Raw genomic sequence first — 12,108 nt, 5'->3', positions numbered from 1 at the left:
GCCAAAATTCTCACCAAGATACTAGCCAATAGGATCCAACAGTACATTAAAAGGATTATTCACCACGACCAAGTGGGATTTATTTCTGGGCTGCAAGGGTGGTTCAACATCCACAATCAATCACCGTGATACAATACATTAATAAAAGAAAGGACAAGAACCATATGATCCTCTCAATAGGTGCAGAAAAAGTTTGACAAAAGAAAGCATCCTTTCTTGATTAAAACTCTTCACAGTGTTAGGGATAGAGGGAACATACTTCAATATCATAAAAGCCATCTACAAAAAGTGCACAGCGAATATCATCCTCAACAGGGAAAAACTGAGAGCTTTTCTCCTAAGGTCAAGAACACGGCCGGGATGTCCACTATCACCACTGCTATTCAACATAGTACTAGAAGTCCTAGCCTTAGCAATCAGACAACAAAAAGAAATAAAATACATCCAAATTGGCAAAGAAGAAGTCAAACTCTCACTCTTCACAAAAGACATGATAACCCAAAAGACTCCACCCCAAAATTGCTAGAACTCATACAGGAATTCAGCAAAGTGGCAGGATATTAAATCAGTGCACAGAAATCAATTGCATTTCTATATACCAACGAGACAGAAAAAAGAGAAATTAAGGAGTCGATCCCATTTACAATTGCACCAAAAACCATAAGATACCAGGAATAAACCTAATCGAAGAGGCAAAGGATCTGTATTCATAAAACTATAGAACATTCATGAAAGAAATTGAAGAAGCACAAAGAAATGGAAAAACATTCCATGCTCATGGATTGGAAGAATAAATATTGTGGGTTTTTTTTTTTTAAGATTTTATTTATTTGTCAGAGAGAGACAGAGCACAAGCAGGGGGAGAGGCAGAGGCAAAGGGAGAAGCAGGCTCCCCGCTGAGCAAGGAGCCCGATGTGGGACTCAATCCCTGGACCCCGGGATCATGACCTGAGCTGAAGGCAGCCACTTAACTGACTGAGCCACCCAGACGTCCCAAGAATAAATATTGTTAAAATATCTATGCTACCTAGAGCAATCTATACATTCAATGCAATCCCTATCAAAATACCATCAACTTTTTTCACAGAACTGAAACAAATAATCCTAATATTTGTATGGAACCCAAAAAGATCCCAAATAGCCAAAGGAATGTTGAAAAGGAAAACCAAAGCTGATGGCATCACAACCTGGGACTTCAAGCTCTATTACAAATCTGTACTCATCAGGACAGTATGGTACTGGCACAAAAACAGACATGTGGATCAATGGAACAGAATAGAGAACACAGAAATGGACCCTCAACTCTATGGTCAACTAATCTTTGACAAAGCAAGAAAGAACATCTAATGGAAAAAAGACAGTCTCTTCAACAGATGGTGTTGGGAAAATTGGACAGCCATATGCAAAAGAATGAAACTGGACCATTTCTTTACACCATACTCAAAAATAGACTCAAAATGGATGAAAGACCTCAATGTGAGACAGGAATCCATCAAAATCCTAGAAAAGAACACAGGCAGCAACCTCTGTGACCTCAGCTGCAGCAACTTCTTGCTAGACACATCTCCAAAGGCAAGGGAAACAAAGACAAAAATGAACTATTGGGACTTCATCAATATAAAAAGCTTTTGCCCAGCAAAGGAAACAGTTGACAAAACCAAAAGACAACTGACAGAATGGGAGAAGATATTTGCAAATGACATGTCAGATAAAGGGCTAGTATCCAAAATCTGTAATAAACATATCAAACTTAACACCCAAAGACCAAATAATCCAATCAAAAAATGGGCAGAAGACATGAACAGACATTTCTCCAAAGAAGACATACAAGTGGCCAACAGACACATGAAAAAATGGTCAACATCACTCAGCATCAGGGAGATACAAATCAAAACCACAATGAGATACCACCTCACACAGTCAGAATGGCTAAAATTAACAATTTGGGAAATGACAGATGTTGGCGAGGATTCAGAGAAAGGGGAACCCTCTTACACTGTTGGTGGGAGTGCAAGCTGGTGCAGTCACTCTGGAAAACACTATGGAGGTTCCTCAAAAAGTTGAAAATAGAGCTACCCTATGACCCAGCAATTACACAACTGGGGATTTACCCCAAAGATACAAAGGTAGTGATCTAAAGGGGCACCTGCATCCCAATGTTTATAGCAGCAATGTCCACAATAGCCAAACTATGGAAAGAGCCCAGATGTCCATCAACGGATGAATGGATAAAGAAGATGTGGTACATATATACAATGGAACACTACTCAGCCATCAAAAAAATGAAATCTTGCCATTTGCAAGGACGTAGGTGGAACTAGAGGGTATTATACTAAGCGAAATAAGTCAATCAGAGAAGGATAATTATCGTATGATTTTACTCATATGTGGAATTTAAGAAACAAAACAGAGGATCATAGGGGAAGAGAAGAAAAAATAAAACAAGATGAAATCAGAGAGGGAGATGAACCTTAAGAGACTCTTAATCATGGGAAACAAACTAAGGGTTGCTAGAGGGGAGTGGGGTGGGGGGTAGGATAACTGGGTGATGGACATTAAGGAGGGCACATGATGTAATGAGCACTGGGTTTTATATAAGACTGATGAATCACTGACCTCTACCTCTGAAACTGATAATACATTATATGTTAGTTAATTGAATTTAAATAAGTTTTTTAAATAAAAAATACTTTGTAGGCTCTTAGTCTAACTGTAATTCCATCTCCCATCAATATACATTATTTTAATCTTACTAATAAAAGTAAATATATTTTATATAGTTTGAACTTTTTTGTGTTTTTAAATATTCCACAAAAATTCTACCAATATACTGTTGATAAAATCACTATAATTTTTCACAAAACAAAGCCATAACTAAAAAATCTACTACTGCTTCCTTAAAAATATACTTTTGAAATAAGAAAAAAAAATTGGTTTTAGTCAAAATTTGTAGGTGACTGGCCCCTAAATTGAAATAAACATGAGTTTCTGCCCTCAAAAAAAAAAAAAAAGAACATTAATCAATCAATCAATCACCATCAAGAAAGTCACCTGTGGAGAAGACCTGTCTAGGTAGGCAGCCTCTTGATACTTTTTTTTAGCGGGTGGGGGATGATAGGTAGGGATTTGTGGTTGTTTTAACTTTCTTTTTTAGAGGGAGAAAGAAAAAAATTGCACTGGGTAGTTCTAATTTCAACTGGGACTAAAACTAAGTAAATTTTCACCTTCAGCTCTCAGATTCTCTAGCTCTAGCTATGCATCAGAGCAGGGTGGGGGAAGGAAGGGAGGGGAGACTTCAGAAGATGATTTAGAAATACAATGAAAGAGCCAGAAAGATCCCTCTGGTGCATCCATCAATAGAAGCTAGGTGTGGTACACTAACCACCAATTCCCAAATCTCAAAACCTTGAAATAAGACAAAGATTCTTTCTTTTTCATGTTATGTATCCGCTCTGCTCATCACAGTCACTCAGGCATCCAGGCTAATGGAACAGCCCTGCTGAAAGTAGCTGTTGACACACTGAAGACAAATAAAATGCTCTAAGGTCTCATACTGGCAATTAACTGCTCTGAGCCCAGAAAGGACATATATTACCTTCGCTCACAGTTCACTGGCCAGAGCTAGTCCCATGTTCCCAGCCAAACACTAGTCTCATGTTCCCAGCCAAACACTAACAGACAAGAAGTTCAATCCTACCACGCACCAGGAAGGCAAAAAGTCCAAAATATTTTCTAAAGAGCATTATTGTCTACCAATCTGGCTTCTGAGGGTATAGGTCCACTTCAAAAAGGGGCCTGGATAGCTTTCCCCATCCCATGGCCTCAAGGACAGCTGATTTACAATAAGCACTAAAAATGGCAGAAAGCGGTGCCACTGAAAGCCAGTCTTCCAATTTATAATTACAAGTCTCTTGCTAATTACGGAAAACAAGATGATCTGATAAATGATCATGTTTGCGCTCAACCAGCATTTTAAGTTCTTTGTTTCTACTGATATGAGCAACATGCCTGGTGACCTACTAGGTGTGTACCAAAGATGCATGTGCATATCAACATAAGTGCCTGAGTACTGGGGTTCCAGACACTAATTGTGGCCCCAGCTCTCAAGGTGTCCCTGACTCGATATCAAAGATATTTTGGTTTTTAGAAACATGCTTGAACTAATAATAGTTTTGAAGGTTTTCTTTCTGGGTGAAAACTAAGCTTTGAAATCATCCAAATATTATCATCTTCGCACCTGCAGGAAGGCAGCTGAACTCAACGCAGTGAACAATGCTGTCTCCATGCCAAGTCTTTAATTAGCCAGAAATAAGGTAAAGGGTACGCCTAATGAGCAAGCAACAGACTCATGATACACAAGTCCCTCTGGATACGGAGCTTAGGGGTTATACTATAATGAAATCAGGAAAAAGAGATTTATTCTTCCAGAACCTTCCCCCTGCTTCAGTCTGACCAATCTAGCCTGGAGTTTACTCCCTGTGCCTGTGGAAGTCATTTCATTATGATTCAATAATCAAGACACCTTATCTGGCCTGGCAATGATGTCATCATCATCATCCTCACAGACGATCATGGTGTTTACTACGTACAAGACTCTGCATGGCTTCTCCCATTTAATCCCCACCACAACTTCTGAGTTGGGTATTATCATAGTTATTTTAATTGAGGAAACTGAAACTTCAAAAAGTTATATAATTTTCCCAAGATTACTCTGATAACAACTGGTAAAGACAATACTCGAACCCAGGACTTGTGACTCCAAAGGTCATGATCTGCCCATGTATTTGTTACATTTCCCAAATGTCTGGGCAATCATCTGCACTTAAAAAAAAAAAAATGCTTTTAAAGATTAATTTGACAATGTGGTTTAAAAATAACGATTCTCTCTAAATGTGAAATGGACCAAAACCTTAAAGGTGAATCTTTGGTGTAGCAGCTGCTGACATGATTGTCTTATTTTATTTGCTCCCTTCGAAGAGTGAAATTGATGAACAATGAAGATGCTGCTGTGACTCCTTAAGTTAATTTCTATTTTTCAGGGAGAAGTGTGTGTCTAAAGAGTATATCACCCAATGTGAAATGTTGGGGTCTGGGAGTGAACAGTCAAGAGAGAATTCTTGAGACATCTTCAGTGCAAAAAAAGGTGGTTTTATTAAAGCATGGGGACAGGACCCGTGGGCAGAGGGAGGATGATTGCTAACATATATCTTGGGGGGCAGAGATAAAGGAAGTTTCCAAAGGGATTTTTTTAAGTAGGCTTCACACCCAATGCAGAGTCCAACGTGGGGCTTGAACTCATGACCTAAACTGAGATCAACAGCTGGGACACTTAACAGACTGAGCCACCCAGGTGCCCCAAAGGGATTTTTTTATACATTAAAGAAGACTTACAGGATCCTGGAGATGAGTCTAATGTCAAGCTGAGATGCCTTTTGTCTCTAGCAAATACTAAGATAAGGCAGTTGAGTTCCTGGAGGAAGGTCACTCTGCCTGTCTCTAGCACTTGTCAATGGGCTGTAAATTGTAAGGAAATTTAATTTTCCTACATTTCTTTTACCTTTGTTCTCCACAGCATCACCCACCACGCAATATTTCTCTTAGCATTTCACGATTACTGTTAGTCAAATTAAAATGTAAACAATGACTAACCTTAGGTCCCAAATTCCACATGACATTCTTTATCCCTTAGACCCAGCTGTCCTGTGTGCTGGGGACTCCCGGGCCAACACTGGCTCCCCCCTCATCCATTTGAATTTCTACTAGCTCCAGAGTCCAAATTGTGTTGGGGGCTGTCAGAATTCCAAGTACATAAAGTAAGTAGATAATATATGTAACCAGATACAATTTCTGGTTTCTTTGAGTCAGGGAGGTGGGGCGCAGACTCTTCCTGTTTTGTTATTGTGCTTCAGGAAGGAATCACCTCGGCAGAATGTCTCCCCCTCACGTCCCCACCTCAGAGACTGTTAAAAGCTTGAGTATTTGCAAAGGGACCGTAAAGTCAGATATTAAGTCTTCTGCATACACTGGTAAGTACGCTGCTGGTAGATTCTTAGGCAGTGAATCAAAAGGGAAAACTTGGATTCCTAATGCAAAGAGAAATCAGTAATTTTTCATAAGTGCTTCCATTAATATAATATCTTCTAACATGGTGTCAGACATGGTTTGGGGGTTTGTCTTTGGCAAAGTTGGGAGAGAGAGGTAATCCCCCTTTAGAATCTAATTTATGTTGGTGTGCTGTCCTTCTTCCTGTGGTTAAAAGTGCTCCACTCTGTGCACTATGACGAAGTTTCTTGAGTTTCTATTATCAGATCTCTTTTGTTAACCCCACTCCCAGCTGAATTCACTATACGTTTCAAAGGTTTTGGAAATCTTTTGTAGATAACTAGTTTAATGTTGTCTGATTTACAGACGGAGAAACTAAGTCTCAGTCCTGTATTATTTCTTAGTTTCTCCTCAGCTTAGGGAACATCTGTGGCCTTGTTACTGGCAAGATAAATGTAAATCCTAGCAGAATTTTTCTTATGTGGTTAGGAACGGGCTTGAGGAGGCAGGGAACTTTGGCTGCTGGGACATAGGAATCACAGAGCATGGCTCTGCTCTGACCTGGGTTTCTTACCAGTTTGTGCTCATTTGTTCCCAGGGGCTAAGTAGGCACCCTCATGCACTTCCCATTGTCATCCATCCAGCTAAATGTACTTATCTCTGATTACTCCTGAAATGCACAGCCCTTAAAGATATTGTATCATTGTGCGGTCAGTGCCAGTACCCATGGGCCAAGATGGGGGGTGTGTGTGTGAGAGAGAGAGAGAGAGACACAGACAGAGAGGAAAGGGAAGAAGGAGAGAGGGATGGGGAATGTATAAGTAAAGGTCTGGATGCAAGTCTGACAGCACCAGTAGAGACGGCATGCTAGGAAACATAGGTAAGTTATGGAGATAGTTAAAAAACACTACTTAATGGATATAGTGCTAGACTCAGATATGGGATCACCTGCATTTTCCTGATACCAATAGAGAAGGTCCCCAGGTCAATAAAAAAAAAGATATCCAGCATGCCTGGCTGGCTCGGTCAATAGGGCATGTGACTCTTGGTCCCGGGGTCATGAGTTCGAGCCCCAAGTTGGGCATGGAGCCTACTTAAAAAATAAATAAAATAAAATATAGCTGGAAGGTAAGACTCTAACCCAGAGGTTCCCAAACTTTCTAGATTCAAGAGGCCCTATAGTGTGTGAGTAGTCAGGTCCAAACAAATTATTTCTGTTCTTATGTCTTTGTAGTTTTTGAAAAATAATACACGAATTGAAAGACAAATAATCATTTTATTTCCTTCTTGAATAACCACAATTACTTAATAATGATGTGTATGTGCCTGCTAGGCACAGTACAGTTTCTCAATCCTTAGAATCAGATGGGACATCGTCACTTCCTTTCCCGTTCCACCTCAACCAATGTTCATGCGGTACTTGCTTCTTACCCTTGCAACTGCCAACAACCCAGCGTTGCAAAGATATGCTTCCATCTGATGGAATACAGCCCTAACTGATATTCAAACTATCAACTACCTCTGCTTTTGCTCCTCACTCAATAAACATGTGCTTTCCTTGCTATTTTAAAATAACTCAGAGAGGGGTGCCTGGGTGGCTCAGTCGTTGGGCATCTGCCTTCAGCTCGGGTCATGATCCCAGGGTCCTGGGATCAAGCCCCCCATCAGGCTCCCTGCTCAGCAGGAGGCCTGCTTCTCCCTCTCCCTCTCCCTCTCCCACTCCCCCTGCTATGTTCCCTCTCTCGTTTGTGTCTCTCTCTCTGCCAAATAAGTACATTAAAAATCTTTTAAAAAAAATAATAAAATAACTCAGAGAGCCTCTGCATACCATTTTGGGACTGGCAGGCCTAGCCTCATCTGCTGACCCCCTACATTATCCTAGGAAACCTAACTGGACACTCCATCTGACTTCGGTACATTACATATTTGCCTTTTACTTCTTTGAAGTAGAGGAAGCAGTATAGAATGCCCAGGGGGAAAAGAAAACAACAGTTTCTAAGTCCCTGCTTAAAAATTGGGAACTTTGATGCAACTAACAGGGATTCCCAACTCACTTAGGAATTTCATGTTGCTTAGGTTATTTCACTTGTTATTTTTTATAAACCCACTTCATAAAAAATAAATTCACTTTCCACCAGTGACTAGACCTACCTTGCCAGGTCAGTTATATTTTCTTAATTTTGATTGCTTATTTCTTTTGGATTGTCAGTTTTGAGGTGGCTTTCTTCATAAAAATAATTTAGAAACTGCCAGCAAAGGAATGGCCCAGTTTTTACTGAATATTCACATAAGGAGCAACAACATTTTAAATGTCATCTTTTTGCATTAGCGTGTGAAATAGCTCCCCAATAATCAGTGGCTTTAGGGTCCTTTCCACCCTAGTGAAATTGCCTACTCTGTCATTGATCACTCTGTCTGAAATAAAAGAGGGCAAATTTTTTTATTTTTTTATTTATTTTAAGATTTTATTTATTTATTTGACAGAGAGACACAGCGAGAGAGGGAACACAAGCAGGGGGAGTAGGAGAGGGAGAAGCAGGCTCCCCGCTGAGCAGGGAGCCCGATGCGGGGCTCAATCGCAGGACCCTGAGATCATGACCTGAGCCAAAGGCAGACACTTAACCGACTGAGCCACCCAGGCGTCCCTACTTAAATTTTTTTGATCACACTTTGGTTTCATGTATTCACTCATACTTGACCAAGAGGTGGGAAGCCCTCCTTGTTCCTGGCACGGGAAGGCAGCACCTAACTACCTCGTGCACTGATGTGTTCATGTGGTCTTACAAGTTTGCCTTTGCAAACATGGGAACAACCCTACTGACACCCTGGGGAGATAGCAAGCAGATGTGAATCAGACAAACACCACCGGAAAGGAGAAGGTGACCTTGAAGCCTATTTTGTGCTCTTCATTTTCTTTTTCTCTTCTCTATTTCCCTACTCATTTCCTTTTCTTGCTGGAAGACAACCTTCAGATACACATTTCTAGTTTACCCTCACGGCTCTGATTCCAAATATGCTGTAACTTTGTCTCTGTAAATAAACCCTAAATTGCCAGGGTAAATATCTACAAAAATGTCAGATAAAGGAAAAATCTCCTGAAGCTGTAAAAATAACATAGTAATATCTATGTCCCACATGCTGGGCTAAATGCTGTTTATACATTAGTTGATTCATTTTTAGAACAGGTTCTACTTCTAGCTTCACTTTAGAGAAAAGGAAACCGAGACACTGAAACAGATTAGTGGCCTAAACTCATATGCTGGTAATTGGCCAGCACTGAACTTCACACCCAGGTCTGACTCCCAGCTTCCCGACTGTGCCGTGAGGAGATACACCGCTCGGAGGAGGCTGGTGGGATCTGGTCCACGCTGAGTTACCATGACGGCTAGGGAGAGGATTTCTGTTTATTGTGCATTTGATAGAAGGTCCTTTTGAGGAAGGGAACTCTGACCCAGGATATTAGTTCCCAGTAAATATCTGCTCAATTAGGTTTTTTTTCATTGCAGAGGGTATATGGTGATGAATTCATTCATTTACCCAACAGGAAATCAACGCATTGCCTAGTATTTATGCAACTACGAGCACAGTCCAAGTGTGCCACTCTAGAAAATAAGAAAAAGGGAAAATAAGAGATGACTCAAAGAAAATGTCCTATTTAGGGGAAACATATACCCTTAAGCAGAGAGATTAACAGACGTGTTCCAATGAATCAACACCGTGGTAGTCTCCTCTTGTGGGGAATATACTACTTCCTGTAGGTATCAAGAGGATGACAAGTTCGTTACGGAGCTGAGCAGTGGTAGATGATGTTATGGACCATCTCTAGCCCCTACTCTTGCTGCTGTCTCTGGAGCTCATTTCTTCCCGTCTTCTGCCCACTGGTGTTTTATTCACTAGGGTTCTTTAAACCCTAAAGCAACTATTATTCTTCAGTATTGCTTTCCCTTCAGCCCAAAGTCACAATATGAGCCTCGTCCTTCATGCTTTTATTGCAATGTGTACAGAATACACATCTCTGTCTTACCACAAGACACAGAGTGTTGTAATGATTTATTTATCAATCTGACTTCTCCATCTGAGTGATAGTGACTCTAAAGAAAGCAGCACACCTTATTCATCTTTTGCACCTCCAATACCTTGCCTAGGACTTAGGATCATAGAAGCCCCTCATTGAGTGTTTGATGGTTGAACTAATCTGAGAATGAATCACGGAATCTGAGTTGACAGAACCCTATAGGGCATTTGATTCCACCCTCTACCTAATCTCCTACTTACAATATTTCCCCCCCCAAAAAAATTATCATACGGACTCTGTCTGAACAAGTATCAGAGCCTGAAATACTAGGAAGTGCTTATATTGAGCTAAAATTTACCTTCATCTAACGTCTTCAGTTCCACCACTGGCCTTAAATCTAATCCTTCTGTTTGCATGATCCCTCAAATGTTTATAGGCAAATGTTTACAGAACTGAGTCAGGCCCTTGGAGTAAGAATTAACACATTAGCTTCTTTTGCAAAGTGGGCCCAATACAGCTGATTTTCTTGCCCAAGGCCTCCACAGTTAGTTCACAGGGAGCCAGGTCTCTGGCTGGTCTTCCCTCTGACCAAGCTAACTGTTGGAATGGATGCATTTCTCCTTCTCCTTCTTCTCCTTCTTTTTAAATTTATTACTGAAGTGTCATTGGCATACAATGTTATGGGTGCCTTTCTTCTTATAGAATCAGCTTGGTACTTTCATTCAGCAGTATGTTCCTGAACTACAACATCCTAGTCAACGAAACATACACACTGGTTTTTGCTCTACTAAGAGCCCATTCTTCCTGCCTGGGACCTGCCCTGGACACATTATACAAGATAGACACCAAGGAAGTTAGATTTCCCCCTGCTGACCTCTAGTTTCAGTGGAGCCAAGCTCAGGAAATTGCTCCAGCCTCTTTTTCAGTCCAGCTACTGCAAATGGCTCTACATGCTCCCCTTACACGGAAGGAAACTGCTTTGTTTCCTGGTCTCCTGTTGAGGGCACAAGCATCTTGCTATAATCAGACCTGCTATCTCTATAGGGCCAGCATGCTTCTGCACACAGCTGCAAGTATCATAGTGATCTGTGCAATTTCCCCCTTCATTCCTAGAGTCATTTTTCCCATAAAAGTGGATATTCTTCACTGAATGCCTACTATGTCCCACAAAAATGAATAGCATTATGTCCCATTTTACAAATGAGGACAGTGAAACCCAAAGGGGGTATTTTCCTATGCACAAACTGATAAAGCAGGGATTTGAAACAGATATATCTGGTCCCAACACCCACATTTACTCCATTACATCAACTGTGTCTCTAAATGTGGGGTCACTTTACTTCTCTAGGACCCCGGGAAGGGAAAATTGTATAAGGTTGTGATTCTAGTGTGTCCATCAGGATCTAGAGCATGACTTCCCGTACAGGGAATCTACCAGCTCTTCCCCAGTCAGAGCCGATTGCTACAGGGAAGCAACCAGCCCTGCAACACTTTTATATAACACCTGAAAAAAATGGGCCTTACCATTTCGTTCAAGAGCTATTTATTGCTTAGTATAATATCCTCTAGTTCCATCCACATCATTGCAAATGGCAAGATTTCAATTTTTAGATGACTGCATAATATTCCATTGTATATATATTATGCTAAGCAAAATAAGTCAATCAGAGAAAGACAATTATCATATGATCTCACTGATATGAGGAATTTGTGAAACAAGACAGAGGATCATAGGGGAAGGGAGGGAAAAATGAAACAAGATGAAACCAGAGAGGGAGACTAACCATAAGAGATTCTTAATCTCAGGAACAAAACAGGGTTGCTGGGTTGCTGGAGTGGAGGGGGGTGGGAGGGATGGGGGTGCTGGGTGATGGACACTGGGGAGGGTATGTGCTATGGTGAGCACTGTGAATTATGTAAGACTGATAAATCACAGACCTGTACCCCTGAAACAAATAATACATTACATGTTAATTTTTAAAAAGAGCTATTTATTGAGCACCTGTTGTATTATGTTCCCAGGGCTTCCCTGGCCAGAGGGGCCATAGCAG

Source organism: Zalophus californianus, chromosome 10 (assembly GCF_009762305.2).
Source record: "Zalophus californianus isolate mZalCal1 chromosome 10, mZalCal1.pri.v2, whole genome shotgun sequence".
Lineage (NCBI taxonomy): Eukaryota > Metazoa > Chordata > Mammalia > Carnivora > Otariidae > Zalophus > Zalophus californianus.
This window is presented reverse-complemented; position numbering follows the sequence as displayed.